At 45.7% G+C, this 17,056-nt stretch overlaps 1 pseudogene; it reads right to left on the bottom strand.

Annotated features, from left to right (window-relative positions):
- Positions 1–6,289: 6,289 nt before the first annotated feature.
- LOC124803541 lies at positions 6,290–6,407 on the bottom strand (annotated as a pseudogene).
- Between the last annotated feature and the right edge of the window lie 10,649 nt (positions 6,408–17,056).

Below are 17,056 nucleotides of genomic sequence, written 5' to 3'. Positions count from 1 at the left end.
GCCGAGACTTACACAAACGCAGCAGGTAGGACAAGCTTCCGGCTGAGTTACTGGTTTTGCGACCATCACTATAGACATATATTGCCTCCAGGTACTGTCTTCAAAACCCTGGCAAAATTTTATTGTTAATGTGAGCGTCTCTGCCCAAGGTAATGCCAGTGATAACGTCCACCTTAACCAGTTCCTGTGGAAATGAAACGCTAAAACTATTTAGTCTAGTTGATTTAATGATCGTCCCTGAAATTTCCTGAGCAAATACTCTTGGAGTAGGGGAGGAAGCATTCTAGTGATACAGAAGCGTCCTATTAAGCACTGCATGGTTCGGTTTGAAGTGATCGATTTCAGTTTGCTGGACTCATATCGATCTAGACACAAAGGAATTAAAGATATTAGCCCTCAGTGATCACTGATTTATATCAATAGGACAAGTTGAAAATTTGGGCTGACCGAGATTCAGACCCAAGTCTCCTGCTTACTAGACAGATGCGCTGGCCACTTCGCCATCTGGAGGCAGTGGTCACCACAACTGCACGGACTACCCTAGCACGAGTCCCGTCAGACCCAAATTCTTGACATACACCACACACTACTGATGTAATGGGCCTCATTACTCGCGGTATCTCGCCGATTTCCTAAGAGTTCGAGCTTGGTGTGAATCTGCACTGAAGGGATCATTGGCTGTCATTGCCTTAACCGTACATGAGGTGTCTGTTCTTTCCGATATGTCCAAAAGAATAGACACCATTTTTATCCTGCAGTCACTATAGATCAAGACACAAAGGAAGTAAAGACATTGGTCGGAGTACAGTTGTGCTGACCATTGTGTCCGGATGACGTTGTGGTCAGCACATGTGCCTAGTAACCTGGAGACTTTGGTTCGAATATCAGTCCGTCAAAAATTTTTAACTTGCCCCATTGATATAAATCAATGTCCACTGCTGTCTAATGTCATTAATTCCTTTGTGTCTTGATTCGTGGTGGCTGCTTGTCCGAGAGAACAGACACCACATCTATCATATTCATCTGTATAAAAAGAAAGGTTGCGCAGGTGCTTCAACCAAGAGTGCATTTGTAGGGATGGAGCACTTTGCTCCCGACCAAGCTCTTAACATTTTACATTGGCATTTATTAATTTTGTAGAGGTAACTGCCAGGTGCAGATACGCAACCACTACTTCCGTAATCAACGACTGGATATACCAACGTATGGTAAAGAGCTAGAGCTGTGTCGATGTTCACGCCCCACCTGTGATAGCTCTGATTATGTGGATACTCATCTCGAATTTCCCGTAAAGATATAGTTTCTTTGCGTCTTCAAGGACAGCTTATGTTCGATGAAGAGTCTCAGGTGTCTGATTACCATCTTCGAAGGGACGTAGAACTCGCCTAGTGCTATTAGCACTGACAGATTCGCTATGTGCCTCACAAAAAAGTGAAACGCCCAGAAAACATGGTCGGGTGTCTGCGTAACACTGTACACGCACACACCATCGGCAGGTATGTAAATGACCGGAGCTGCAGTCCTCCGTGACAGGTAGAACTGCGACCAGGATGCATTAGCGTCCAGTGTTGCTACCGGACTTGATATGTAGTTACTAGACTTGATACGTGCAGCGTGTGCGCTACACAGGGGGTGGTTGCGTGCTTCGACTTCGTTGTTAATTCAGCACAAGACAGGCGCGTGCAGCTATATCTTTCCGAAGTACAAATCCATGTTGAGACTACAGGTTCTCTTTACTCGTAGATCGTTGAGGGCTCAATAGTTACTGTTTTATTAACGGCGGAAAAACTTGTATTCCAGATGTTTTAAAGATGGCTGTTAATCCGTCTTTATGGCAATCCGGAGGCACTACTTCTCGCTCGCACAGCAACATGCGTTAAACCATTGACTGTGAAAGTAATATTCCCTTCAAAATCTGAAATACCTTCATGTACTTCTAATTATTATTCCAGTCACTGGTAAATAAATGGCTTCAAGTTCACTTCCAAATAATATGGAAATTACCAGTAGTTCTTCAGTCCTGAAGAACCAGTTCAAATAAATTTTGGCGGTGTGTTAGTCCACCAGAGATGTGACTGATAAAATTTGTTCTCGTTTAACTATTCTCAATCAGGGTAATCCGCTGTTAGCAACAGTTTCTAATCAACACTGAGGTGATTAAAGTCACGGGACACCTCCTAATATCGTGTCGGACCTCGTTTTCCCCGGCGTAGTGCAGAAACTCGACGTGGCACGGACTGAACAAGTCGTTGGAAGCCCTTGCAGGAATACTGAGGCAAGCTGCCTCTATAGTCGTCCATAACTGCGGAAGTATTGCCGGTGCAGGATTTTGTCCACAAACTGATCTCTCGATTATGTCCAGCAAATTCCCCATGACACACGTGTCGGACGATCGAGGTGACCAAATCATTCGCTGGAACTGTTGAGAATTTTCTTCAAACTAATCGCGAACAATTGTAGCCCGGTGACTTGCCGCATAATCATCCATAAAAGTTCCATGACCTTCAAATGGTCTGCAAGTAACCGAACATAACTATTTCCTGTCAATGATCGGTTCAGTTGGAAAAGAGCACACAGTCCAATCCATGTAAAGACAGCCCACACAATTATGGAGCCACAATCAGCTTGCACAGTTCCTTGCTGACAGTCAGGGTCCATGCTTTCGCGGGGTCAGCGACACACCCGAACCCCACCATCAGCTGTAACCAACTGAAATCGGGAATTGTCGGACCAGGCCACGGGTTTTTAGTCATCTAAAGTCAAACTGATATAGTCACGAGTCCAGTAGAGGCACTGCATGCCAAGTTGTGTTGTAAGCAAAAGGCACTCTTGTCGGTCGGTCGTCTGCTGCCGTAGCCCATTAACGCCAAATTTCGCTGCACTGTCCTAACGGATACGTTCGTTGTGCGTCCCAAATTGATTTCCGCACTTATTTCACGCAGTGTTGCTTGTCTGTTAGCACTGATAACTCTACGCAAACGCCGCTGCTCTCGGTCGTTAAGTGAAGGTCGTCGGCCACTGCGTTGTTCGTGATGAACGGTAATGCCTGAAATCTGGCATTCTCGGCACACTCTTGACCCTGTGGATCTCGGAATATTGAAATCCGTAACAATCTCCGAAATGGAATGTCCCATGGGTCTAGTTCCAACTACCATTCCGCGTACAAAGTGTGTTCATTTACGCCGTGCGGCCATAATCACGAAGGAAACCTTTTCACATGAATCACCCAAGTATAAACGATAGCTCCGCTAACGCAGTGGCCTTTTATAACGTGTGTAAGCGATATGAGCGCCTTATACATATTGCTGTCCCATAACTACCGTCAACTCAGTGTATGTAACTATTGTATCATTATTTTGTATTACGTTTTCTTTCACTTTCATTTATATTAGTAGAATTATGTAGGGAATATATCGAAGAAGTTGTGGCCATCAAATATTGTGCTGAATCTCACTGTAATCAGGATTAATATCCGTAGTCCTTTGGGATGGAGAACCACTGATGCCGAGGAAGCTCGCAGCAAGGTAGCGCGTGCGCCGTACAGTTCAATAGTCAGCCGCCGAATGAACAGTGTCTTGTGCTCATGTAACGCTGCTTGTTATTCTGGGCTATTAGGCAAGAAGAATATAGGAGCAGATAAAGTGTAGGTGCGTCCTGCTCTAAACTGTATCCATAAGGCTTGGATGGATGTTTTGTATGACGTAAAATTAACTGCATGTAATTTTATATGATGACTTTCAAACAGTACGCGAGCTGTATGGTGTGGAGCAATATTTCTGAGCACCTTCAAAATGTGCTAAAAGCTATCATCCTTGAAATCTATAGGCGAAATCTGATATTCGCTTGTAACAATTTTGTAGCAGGCCGAAAACTCATGTTTTTACCAACTTCTCGCAATATGAAGAGAATTTTTTGTGAATTAAATGTTTGGTGATCAAGAAAATTGTTCCGTTCCTTACAATCGATAACCCTCTGCTTAAGGGAGTTGTCTTTGGCTTCTGATGGTTGGTAAAAAAATACTTTTAACATGCAAATAGACAGATTGGACTCATTCACTTTTTCATTGACTGATTGTCCCTCCTATCATTTAACTTGTAATTGCGAAAGCAAATTATAAATGAAGTTATAATTTCACTTAATTCCTTGCTTTGTAATGGGACTGGTGTGGACAGCTTCTGAGAACTGGCCACGTGCTCCAAATGTCTTTGAAAAGTATGTGGGTCACAGATTTCGTATTCTTCTGCTTATACAGTCAAATGTCGTGCAAGGATGATAAATGGTTTTTTAATCCACAACTCGCTTTGGTATTTAATCTACTATTCCTTTGTAACATACTGGTTAAAAGATTCATTCAAATCCATTAGGTGTGGAATAAGTTCCTCAAAAAAAAAAAAAAAAAAAAAACCTTCCTCTAGTAAAAAATCTTTGAATGTTTTCAAGCAATCAAATTCATTACAGTTCATGCAAATTGTCCAAAATTCTTTCCTTACCTCGAAAGCAAAAATTTTCTATATTTTATTTGTTTACTTTGGAGCGTTAAATTAAGCTAACCGATCTTTATAAAAAATGTCACTAAAACAACCTTTTTAAGCAACCAATTCCTATCAAATAATCCAGTGTTGAATTGAAATCTGTGTTCTAAAAGCAAATCACGGAACTCGCATCTCAGGTCAAAAATGTCGCATTTAGAAAGTAATGGGCACTGATTCACGTTAGTGGGCGAAGATGAAAATTTTTGCCGGAGAAGGATACGAACCCGGGCCTCCTGCTCACTAGGCAGATGCTCTGATCACTCTCAACTGCTCCCACCTATTTTTTTTTTTCGAGGGGAGGGGTCAGGGAACAAGTTAAACAAAATATCTCTATTGCTATAAGTATAAATACAACGCAAAGGTAGCCCTTCCGGCGGAACCAACATTAAACACTATACCTGAACAAGGGGTGCAAACGTCTTCATTAACAAGGTGTGAGAAAGTAAGCAGGCTAAGAGCTGTGACGCAGTAGACAACGAGGGAAGAGAGGCCAGGGGCCATCCGTTATCTCTGAGGATGAGGTGTGGGTGCGGAGTGGGCGAGGATCAACATGCAAAGCCTGGCCACGGTGTCCCCGGCACCACTGACGGGCAGAAGTGCACTAAAGGAGGGTGGAAGGCAAGTGGGAGGTAGAGTAGAGTTGGGGGAATGACTGGCTTGGTCTGGTATAATGCATAAAAGAAAGTGGTGCGTGTCCATGCGCCTACCCCGCTTTGGGGTATGTTATAGAAATGTAGTGAGGGTAGTCTCAGACTCAGTGGGGTGGCAGGGACTGTCGTCCGCGTGTGGCACCATCCAGCTAAGCGGAGGTGACGTAAGGATCGCGCGCAAGTAATTGGCGAAGAAAGTGTGGTAGCTCGGTCGATGTTCGATTTCATTGTGAGCGGTTTGTAAGTACTGCCAGAAGTCAAGGCGTGATTTATTGCCATCGGCATACACTTAAGTTACCGTCCATTCCTTGACCCATACAATCCATGATAACTGGTGGCGGGGAAGTGAGTATCTTGAGGATGGATAAAAGGCCATGGGTGATCGACGGTACGTGGAGGTCGCAGGCGACGAATCGTCGACCCAGACGTCATCGGCAGCACAGGTTGGCATCGTCCGTCGTCCACGACGGCAAATTATACAAAGCGGTGTGCCGACAATCCAACTTCGTGAAGACGTTGATTTGTGGCGAATTTTCCACATGTGACATTATACCATGTTGCACCGACGTTGGAGGAAGGAAACGCTGGTGGGTATGTCGCCAAACCATGGGTCACCTTGTCGATGGATGTTTGAGTTCGACGTTGTTGCGTGATATGCAATGGAGTAGGGGTGGGGAGGGAAGGGGGGGTGTAGAAATCTTTAGTTCGAGGAAGGCGCGTGGACGTTAAGTGAGTGTGGGCGTAATTGAAGTCAACGATGAAATCAGAAACGTGCGCCAGATGGTGCGTGATGTGGTCTACTGGCACTGCCGGAGATATGGTCGTGGGCATAATAACGTCCAGCAAGCTGTGCATAAGGGAGGCCCCACCGTTCCGCTGCTTGTGCACTGTGACCACGTGCATGGTGACAAATATTGAACTACATGAAAAAAAAGCACTCCGCCGTGAGGTAACGAGTGGCCTACCGGGACCGTCCGACCGCCGTGTTATCTTCAGTGGATGATGCGGATAGGAGGGGCGTTATGATGGTATTCTTGACCGAAACCGCTACTATTCGGTCGAGTAGCTCCTCAGTTGGCATCACGAGGCTGAGTGCACCCTGGAAAATGGCAACAGCGCATGGCGGCCTGGATGGTCACCCATCCAAGTGCCGACCACGCCCGACAGCGCTTAACTTCGGTGATCTCACGGGAACCGGTGTATCCACTGCGGCAAGGCCGTTGCCCATTGAACTACATGAAAAGAACGTAAATTAGTTACAAACTACGGCCTGCACACACTTTAGTCAACACGTAAACGTCACTACTGATATTCGGATTTAGGTTATGAGATGTTCGATACGCCTGCCATCATTGGCGATGATGTGGCGCGGATGAATAGCGAAATTCTGCATGAACCGCTGAAGTGTCGGAACATCGATGCTGTCGATGACCTCCTGAATGACTGCTTTCATTTCAGCAATGATTTTGGGGTTATTGCTGTACACGTTGTCTTTATCGTAGCCCCACAAAAAGGAGTCGTATGTTTTCAGATTCGGAGAATATGGCGGCCAATCGAGGCCCTCGCCGGTGGCCTCTGGGTACCACAGAACCAGAATGTGTTCCCCAAAGTGCCCCTCCAATACATCAAACACTCTCCTGCTTCGATGGGGTCGAGCTCCGTCTTGCATGAACCACATCTCGTCAAAATCAGGGTTACTGTGGATAATGAGTATGAAATCATCATCGAAAGCCTACACGTACCGTTCGGTAGTCACCGTGCCATCAAGGGATATCGCATCGATCAGTCCCTGACTGGAGGCTGCACACCACACACTCGTTGAGGGTGAAGAGACTTCTCGATCGGAAAATGCGCATTTTCAGTCCTCCAAATACGCCAATTTTGCGCATTGACGAACCGACCCAAATGACAGCAGGCTTCGTCGAAAACCAAACAAAAATGCGCATAGTAATTCCCATCATGCCCCGCAGCCAACCGAGCAGTTTGAACGTCCCAACGCAAACCATTCAGAAGTTACGACGATTTTATTTCGCATACTTCAGTCTGCACGAAGTCGACACTCGGAGTAGCACATTGACAAGGCCGAGGCCCGCAGCTCTAACAGTCTACAGCTATCTCTAGTACCCTGATATCTTAAGAGATGTCCTACAATCCCGTCCCTTCTTCTTGGCAGTGTTTTCTATATATTCCTTTCCTCTTCGACTCCGCGTGGAACCTCCTCCTTCCTTACCTTATCAGTCTACCTAATTTTCAGCTTTCATCTACAGCACCACATCTCAAATGATTCGATTCTCTTCTGTACAATTTTACTCAAAGTCCATGTTTCACTACGATACAATGCTGCGCTTCAAACGTACATTCTTAGAAATTTCTTCCTCAAATTAAGGCCTATGTTTGACACTAGTAGATTTCTCTAGGATAGAAATGCCCTTGTTCTCAATGCTAGTCCGCTTTTTATGTCCTCCTTGCTCCGTCCGTCACCGGCTGTTTTACTGCCTAGGTGGCAGAATTCCTTATTTTTTCTACTTCGTGACGATCAATCCCATTGTTAAGTTTCTGGCAGTTCTCATTTCTGCTACTTCTCATTACATTCGTCTTTTTCCGATTTACTCCCAGTTCTTACACCGAACTCAGTAGAATGTTCATTCCGTCAAGCAGATCTTGTAATTCTTCTTCGCTTTCACTGAGAATAGCAATGTCATCAGCGAATCTTATCAATGATGTCCTTTTACCATGAATCTTATTTCCACTCTCGAACTTTTCTTTTGTTCCCATCATTGCTTTTTCGATGTAGAGATTGAACAGTAGGGGTGAAAGACTCCCATGTTTTACGCCCTCTATGATCCCAGTACTTCATTCTTCATTTTCCATTCTTATTATTCCCTCTTGGCTCTTGTACATGTTGTACATTGTGCGTCTCTCCCTATAGCTTACCCTGTTTCTCTCAGAATTTCGAACATCTGCTACATTTGACACTGTCGAATGCCTTTTCCAGGTCGACGGATCCTATGAACGTGTCCCGATTTTTCTACTTACTGAATTATTCCTCACAGTCTCTATAACCGTAGAAAACCTGAAGTGTACTTCTTAATTCCCTAGTATTTCCGTATCCTACTTCTTTGCAAACTGATTCTTCCTGACTAGTCTCTTAAACTTCAGCCTACTCTTCCTCAGTACTAAATTGTGATCTGAGTCAACATCTGCTCCTGGCTACATCCTACATTCCAATATCTAATTTTGGAATCTATAACTACAATCTCCCCGTATCTCTCAGCCATTTCCAAGTACACCTCCACCTCTAGTGATTCTTGAACATAGAAGTCTATTATTAGCTGATACTTATTGCAGAACTCAACTTGGCTTTCTCCTCTCACATTCCTGACACCAAGCCAATATTCTCCCGTAACCCTTTCTTCTGCTTCTTCCCCTGCAACAGCCTTCCAGCTCACCATGGCTATTAGATTTTCAACTCCCTTTACGTACTGAATTACCCGATCACTCTTCAGCTTGCGACGTCGGCACAATTACCTGAGCCATCGTTATCGGGGTTATTTTGCTATAGATTCTGATGAGATGTACTTTCCTAGTAACATGCACTCCGTCCTACCTTCATAACGAATCCTACTCCCATCATAACATGCTCTGCTGTCTTCTTTCCATTTCACTTCACTGACACCCCCCTCCCCCCCCCCCCTCCCACACACACACACACACACACACACACACACACACACACACACACACACTGTATCTAGGTTGAGTCTTTGCATTTACTTCTCAGATTTTGTAGCTTCCCTACCACGTTCAAACTTCTGACAGTCCACGATCCGACTCGTGTTTCCTAATGGACCTCTACGAGCTTACCGGCCGTAAGAAAGTATACGAACGCGGCATGGAGCCTGTGTACAATAGTTGTTGGCAGTAGAAGCACCTGAGCGATGTGGACCATCTTGGTGCCATATGTTGGTTGATGTATTCGAAAATCTGTGAAGAATCAAGTCTGCGGAAGGTATTTTGTTGTACTCCCATTCGGGTAATTTGGAGAGTACGTGGCAAATTAATGACAGCGGAGCGACGCTCGGAGGAGGGAAAATGATACGAAGGTATCTTAGGTTCTGTAAGCACGGGAAAGGTGCTAAGTCATCGTGTGAGAGGCTGTGTCCAATGCTCATTGCCGAGGATTTAGCCATATTCATGGTACTGACGGCTGCAGTTCCGTACGTTCCAGGGGTATGACGTAGAGTAGTGTCGGAAGTGGGTAACCTTGCCTAATGAAGTGGCGTATGGTCACTGGTCCCACCATCCGGCCATAGACCTTGAAACCTTCCCGTCTCCTCTATACCTCTTTTGTTATTATGCAATAACCGTCTCCTCTATATCTCTTTTGTTACGCAACCTTCCCTTTTACAATAACCTATGTAACCTTCCCTTAGGATTTCTCTCTCTTGCTTAATAATAACAAATGAAATCTTCCCTTTGAAATTTATTCTCTTTCTCTATCTTCGCATACAGATTTAATTGCTGCTTATTAAAAGCGATTTTCTGATTATTTCGACGAAACATAGAATGTGTCGTCGTCGTGGCCCTCAGTCGTTATCTGCAATAACCCAAAACAGTCCCTTACCTTTTTTATACTGTTACTGGATCGCCATCTGACTGCTACAGTGAACTGCGACATGAATATACTTGCTCTGTTTTACTATACTATTAGCTGCTGGTGTGCTGTCATAATAAGTGGCTGTATTTATTACCAAAGCTGACGCTATTCTTTAATAGCAAAGCTGACTTTATTCTTTAATTAATTTGACTGAAGTTACGTAATTCATAGTTAAACTTTTTCTTGACAACAATAAAATTTTGCAAAGTTCCACGTTGATGGTTTTTGAGATGGATTATAATCAGTAATGCAATATTACTGGTAAAAATTAATTATGTTGTGAATGAAATGATTTTACAGACGTTCAAATGGGACTTACTTTTTACAATAATCTTACAACTAGCAATGCGCAAACATACCTTCAGTAGTCTTAAGTTTCTCAAAAAATTAATTCAGTAATATTAGTTCCTCTTATTATAATAGTTAGCTGATGTCTCTGTACATCCGTTTATAATCTCTTGTAAATCGTAGCTAGTGGCTGGCAGGCACGACGCTCCTCTCAACCTCTCGCTTCAGACCTGCTACCGACTCGCTTCACATCTCGCTTACTACTGACTTCCTACGAACGCTAAAGTGCGGTCTCTCCTGCCAACAATGCTTTCTGGTGCAGACAGTCCCTGCTACCATTACAAAATGTATCAATGCGCGGTCTTTCCCGCTCTTTTCTTAAAATGTATCCATACGCGGTCTCTCCCGTCCTTTTTAAAATTGTATCAATTTGAGGTCTCTCTTGTCAACAATACTTTGGTGCAGACATTCCCTGCTACCATAATTATTTCCAACATGACAAATATTAATTATTACTACTTAAACCTATTAATAAAATATAAGCCTCTTTCATAAATTGTGATTTGACAATAGGCAATAGAAATATAAACGTCTTACAACCTAAATCGGAGATTCCGCGCTGCTGTGCAGGTGCCAGATGATAGCGACAAGCCGGCCGTTGTGGCCGAGCCGTTCTAGGCGCTCCAGTCCGGAACCGCGCTGCTGCTATGGTCGCAGGTTCGAATCCTGCCTCTGGCATGGATGTGTGTGATGTCCCTAGGTTAGATAGGTTTAAGTAGTTCTAAGTCTAGGGGACTGATGACCTCTGATGTTAAGTCCCATAGTGCTCAGAGCCATTTGAACCATTCGATAGCGTCAAAGGGGGCTGGAAAACCAATTATGGAGAATAGAAGACGATGCTGCACCTTGCCGAAAGCGCTGTCAAAATCAATGGCAGCCACCATTCCGCCGCCAGTGCAATCAAATCGCGACATTCCTCAGTGGCCCTTTGTATATTAACTGGGCCACCCGGAGTTGTCTGCTCTGGGGACAGAATGCAAGAAAGCATTTCGAGGCAACGCTCCGCCATGCCAAGAGCCGTGCAAAAATTTTACTGTCTGCGTTAAGCGGGGTTACGGGACGTTAATGTGCTGTCATAGCTCCCGCTATCCGTTTGTGCACGAATATAATAATTACCGTGACAAAGACTGTCGTTAACAGTCCATGAAACACTGACGTCTACCGCGACGCCATTAGTGCAAAAAGGAGGGGATAAAGTTCTGTCGGCAATTCGTCGACGCCAGGTGCGTTTTTCAAGGTACCTTTGTTGACTGCATCGTGGACCTTGTCGCAAGTAACCGGCTCCGTCAGCTCGTCCGCCTCATCGCCGACGAAGGCGCGTGTGAGGTGTCGTAATACAACTTTCTCAGCAAGGCGTTGGTAGGTCCCACATGGTACATTGTGCGGTAGTGGTCTACAAAGGTACTGACGATTTCGGCCTGGCAAGTGACGTGCTGGGCGCGACAGGTGTAGTTCTCGGTGATGAATCGTTGCTCTTTTTGTTTCTCTCGTAAGCGATATGATGTATGATGGGGTGTTACTGTGATGTCGAATCTTGACGTCCGGTCCTAACCACCACACCATGCAGTCTACCGCTTGTCAGCTTCACAATTTGTACCTCAATACCGCTGCGTTCCCTCTGGGTCTCAGAGACGGGTAGCTGAGAGCCCAAGTCGCGGAGAACGGTGTAGAAATAGTCGGTAGTGTGCCGGCGCCACGCAGCCGCTTGCTTGCCGTATTCGGTCAAGCTACGGTGGATGGCAGGTTTGGCACGTTGCAGCCACTAAGCCAAGGCTGTGCAGCAGCTAGGTGGCCCATGTCTCGGTAACGCGTTGAAGGCAGTCGAGATCGAGGAGGTGGGAGGTGCTTAGCTTCCAAGGTGCACGACTGCGCCAGACCACTTGTTACGGGAGGAGAACGTTGCAGATGTATGCACAGCGGTCCGACAAGGCCAAAGGCCAAAGTTCTGCACATTGAAATGCAAGTGTGAGTTCCCGAGAGACGTTAATCCTCTCGAGGCGGCTCGCAGACTGACCCGTCTGATAAGTATGTCCAGGCGCGTCGCCGTGCGGAACTTCCGAAGTGTCGCGCGGTTGTAGATCACGTTCGACGAGGTGCAATTCTTGACAGGCATTGTAGTGGAGCATTTGATTCTTAGGGTACAGGAAACAATTAAAATCGCCCCCAAGCAAGTAACTGTCACAGCGCCCGAGAAATAAAGGGGCCATTTCTTCTGCATAGGTACTCTGCCATGTGTGAGGAAGGAGCCTGGCGGACCGTAAATGTTGACCCGTTCTCATGACAGTGACTGACATGCCTCTGGCGGACCGAAGATATGTGACATCAGCTACCATAATGCCCTAGCCAGCATAGATGGCTACGCCACGTCCCAAGTAGTCACAACGGGAGGGATAAGTGTTATAGCTCTCAACGTCCGGACGTGTGGCCACTTCCTGTAGTGGTGTAACTTCAACGTGCGATACCCATATCATATCTCACAGCAGAAGAGTTTTCACCTGGGAACTAATGTTGTTAGTGTTGATCGTTGCTATTAGGTAGAAAGCGTCCTGGAACAACAGATCATCCCACAGCACGCAGGTTTCCGACCAGGCAAATCATGCTGCGGTCAAGTCCTGAACCTGACCCAACGTATCGAGGATGGGTTTGAGAGGAAAGAGATCACGGGAGTGGCATTCATAGACCTTTCAGCTGCATATGATACTGTAAACCATCGAAGGCTCCTTAGGAAAGTATATAATGTGAGAAGAGATTACCATTTAACATCACTGATAGGTACTTTCCTGCATAACGGGAGATTTTTCGTCTGTCTCCAGGGCAAGAAGAGCAGGTGGGGAAATCAGAGGAATGGCCTACCTCAGGGACGCGTCCTCGCCCCAGCTCTGTATAATATATATAAAAATGACCAATCAGTGCCAAACATCACACGCCAATTTATGTATGCCGATGACACTGCAGTTGCATCCAAAGGTAACAATTTTACGGATGGAGAGGAGAAGTTAACCAGTACCTTGGAAGCTCTCTCCCAGTATTATGAGGAAAACCACCTAAGGCCGAACCCTTCCAAGGCGCAGGTCTGTGCATTCCATTTAAAGAACAGGGAGGCAAATCGTGAATTAAATGTAATATGGAGAGGTGAACGTCTCGAGCATTGTAAAATATCTTGGTGTCACGTTGGATCGCACACTGACCTATATACATCATTGTAATGCCACAAGGGAAAAAGTCTCAACTAGAAACAACATCATCAGGAAACTAATCAGCGGATCCTGGGATGCAAACCCAAAAGTCCTGAGAACTTAAGCCCTTGCGCTCAGTGTGTCAGCCGCAGAATACGCCGCTCCAGTATGGTCTGCATCAACACACGCGAGAAAAGTTGGTGTTGCGGTGAATGAAATGGCACGGATTGTTACCGGATGCTTGAGACCAACCCCAGTGCACAAGATGTACTTAATCATGGGGATCACACCGCCCAACATACAACGTGACAGCGCTGCCGAAGCCGAAAAAACCAAGCAAGAAAAGGACATGCGTCATCCTTTATATGGACACCAGCCTGCTGACCGACGGCTTTGTTCGAGGAAGAGTTTCCTGTCACGTACCCGAACCCTGGAGGGGTCGGCTGCAGAGAATCGTCTGAAAAGGTGCGAAATCGACCTGAGAAACCCCCATAAAGATGTTAAAGAAGAACTGGCGCCTGGTGGAGACCTACCATACGCAGTCTGGAGAACCCTAATCCGTATGAGGGTAGAAGTGCCAAAGTGTAAGACAAACCTGCAGCAATGGGGTTTCCTAAAAGAGCTTGAGAACACACTCTGTATGTGTGGTTCTGTCCAGGATCCTGAACACCCGCTTATCTGTCCACATTTAGACGAGCCCTGCACAATGAATGACTTGTGAGAGGCAAATGACAAGGCCATATTGGCTGCTGATTTTTGGAAGTCTGAAGTCTAGTTCCGAACACGGAAAGTAAGTAAGTAAGTTGCTATTCGGTACATTTGGAGTCGAGCCCCGCCGCGGATGGGACCTAACCGTCGGGTGGTTGTGCTGTGCCGTACGCCACGTGACGGCGTAGGGGTCGGCGTAACAAGGTCACGGTCTGGGGTAACTTTGTCCCCAGAGCGGAGTTCGGGTCAGCATAGCCGTCATCGCTCCACGTTATAGAGAGCGCTGTCTTCGGGGCATTCGTATGTTCCATCTCGTCCGGAGGAGTGGAGGACGATTCGGTGGCGGTCGTAACAGTGGAGTCGTTAAAGGTGCACCTGGGCGAACCGGCAGAGTAGGTTACGGCACAGCCGCATCCAGCGTCGCGTTGTCATCATTCTTGTCTCCATGCGTGTTCTCTGAAGTCTCGAAGGGCCGGATGGCCTCAGGAGCTTCAGGGGGAGGTGAGTTGTCTCGTCCCGAGACTATGCGACAATGCGACAAATCCTCTGGTGCCGTCTGTGTCGGGAGGCAGAAGAGAGTCACGGCGGTCGGGAGAAGGACCTTCGCTGGGGCGATAAGCGATGTGACGTCCATGTCATCAACCGGGATGGGATCGTCAGTAGTCGTAGTTGATAGTGGTGCTGGAGTCGCGTCGGCCTGGAGCGTGACCTCGTCGACCCCGGCGTTATCTGTGGCAGCTCGAAGGAACACTGGTACGTGGTCCGACTGACGACAGATGTTGTTGTTGTTGTGTCGTCAGTCCTGAGACTGGTTTGATGCAGCTCTCCATGCTACTCTATCCTGTGCAAGCTTCTTCATCTCCCAGTAACTACTGCAACCTACATCCTTCTGAATCTGCCTAGTGTATTCATCTATTGATCTCCCTCTACGATTTTTACCCTCCACGCTGCCCTCCAATACTAAATTCGTGATCCCTTGATGCCTCAGAACATGTCCTACCAACCGATCCCTTCTTCTAGTTAAGTTGTGCCACAAATTTCTCTTCTCCCCAGTCCTATTCAATACCTCCTCATTAGTTATGTCATCTACCCATCTAATCTTCAGCATTCTTCTGTAGCACCACATTTCGAAAGCTTCTATTCTCTTCTTGTCCAAACTATTTATCGTCCATGTTTCACTTCCATACATGGCTACACTCCATACAAATACTTTCAGAAACGACTTCCTGACACTTAAATCTATACTAGATGTTAACAATTTCTCTTCTTCAGAAACGCTTTCCTTGCCATTGCCAGTCTACATTTTATATCCTCTCTACTTCGACCATCATTAGTTATTTTGCTCCCCAAATAGCAAAACTCCTTTACTACTTTAAGTGTCTCATTCCCCCAGCATCACCCGAGTTAACTCGACTACATTCCATTATCCTAGTTTTGCTTTTGTTGATGTTCATCTTATGTCCTCCTTTCAAGACACTGTCCATTCCGTTCAACTGGTCTTCCAAGTCCTTTGCTGTCTCTTTCATCGGCGAACCTCAAAGTTTTTATTTCTTCTCCATGAATTTTAATACCTACTCCGAACTTTTCTTTTGTTTCCTTCACTGCTTGCTCTATATACAGATTGAATAACATCGGGGAGAGGTTGCAACCTTGTCTCACTCCCTTCCCAACCACTGCTTCCCTTTCATCTCCCTCGACTCTTATAACTGCCATCTGGTTTATGTACAAATTGTAAATAGCTTTTCGCTCCCTGTATTTTACCCCTGCCACCTTCAGAATTTGAAAGAGAGTATTCCAGTCAACATTGTCAAAAGCTTTCTCTATGTCTACAAATGCTAGAAACGTAGGTTTGCCCTTCCTTAATGTAGCTTCTAAGATAAGTCGTAGGGTCAGTATTGCCTCACGTGTTCACGACAGATAGCGGGAGGAAAAGAGACCACCGAAGGGTAAGTGATGGGTAAAACGGTCGCCACGGTAGCGGCGGGCAATTGGGTGATGCGCCGCTGAAGACATTCAGACTTGAGGTGGCCTTCTTTGCCGCACCCAGTGTCTTATGTAGCGACCGCGTGGCACCGACTGATTTGCAAGTAAGACGAGTCGTGGCAACGGAGATCGATGGTGATCTTGAAAGGTATGTGCTGAGGTCTGATCAGGGTAGCTCCAGAAAATAGTCGGTAGTTGCGAACCGCAAGGTTGAACGGGTATAATATCTTTGATTAGGAGGATCTTTGATGGTTAAGAGAGCCGGGCGCTCGCAGTAAAAAAAACCGTGGAGTCGCAGGTAGGTGCCCGGAGGAGCAGACGTGTGGTGACAGCTGTAAGGTAGGTCGCGCTCGCTGCCCCAGACCAAACTTTAGCACGTAAATGAGAGAAGATATATAATGATTTCAAATTGGTTTTGTTAGGTAATGTTCAGAGTTAGGATTTGTATGTCCAAGGTTTGACACAGTAAGCGTTTGGTAAAATTTTTTGTAAGAGTGTTTCGTGCTACAAAAATGTTTGAAATGGTAGGTTTTGTGTATGACTTAAAATTTTTACAATATATATATTGGGATCAACATTGTGTTTAAATCTAATAGCCTGAATCATAATCCACATACTTTGCTTGTATTGAATATGAAAATGAGTAGTAAAGTTACCCACCAATGAAAGAATCAAGTAAATATCAGGGCCAAAAGTTAATTTTCCAGTACCATCTTAATGCCATTGCACAAACGGCATTATTCTCTTAAACTTGATTGCTGAGTCAAATACATGTTGCATGTCTGGCAAAATGGAGCAGTGCAAGAAACAAGTTCACAGACGCAGTCAGATGCAGGTTTGCTGAATAATTAATTTAGAACAATCTTCAAAGATACTTTCAATCTATCGTACACCATTAAAAAGGGGTGCGCTTGGAACTGCGCCCAGCGTTCGGCAGTGTGACAACGTACAGTGCCATAGTGGCAGAAAGTCGTGATAACATGTTCCGACGGGAGCTCGAAT

The sequence above is a fragment of the Schistocerca piceifrons genome, chromosome 6 (assembly GCF_021461385.2).
Source record: "Schistocerca piceifrons isolate TAMUIC-IGC-003096 chromosome 6, iqSchPice1.1, whole genome shotgun sequence".
Classification (NCBI taxonomy): Eukaryota; Metazoa; Arthropoda; class Insecta; order Orthoptera; family Acrididae; genus Schistocerca; species Schistocerca piceifrons.
The sequence above is the reverse complement of the archived record's forward strand: the minus strand, read 5'-3'. Positions and strand labels throughout refer to the sequence as shown.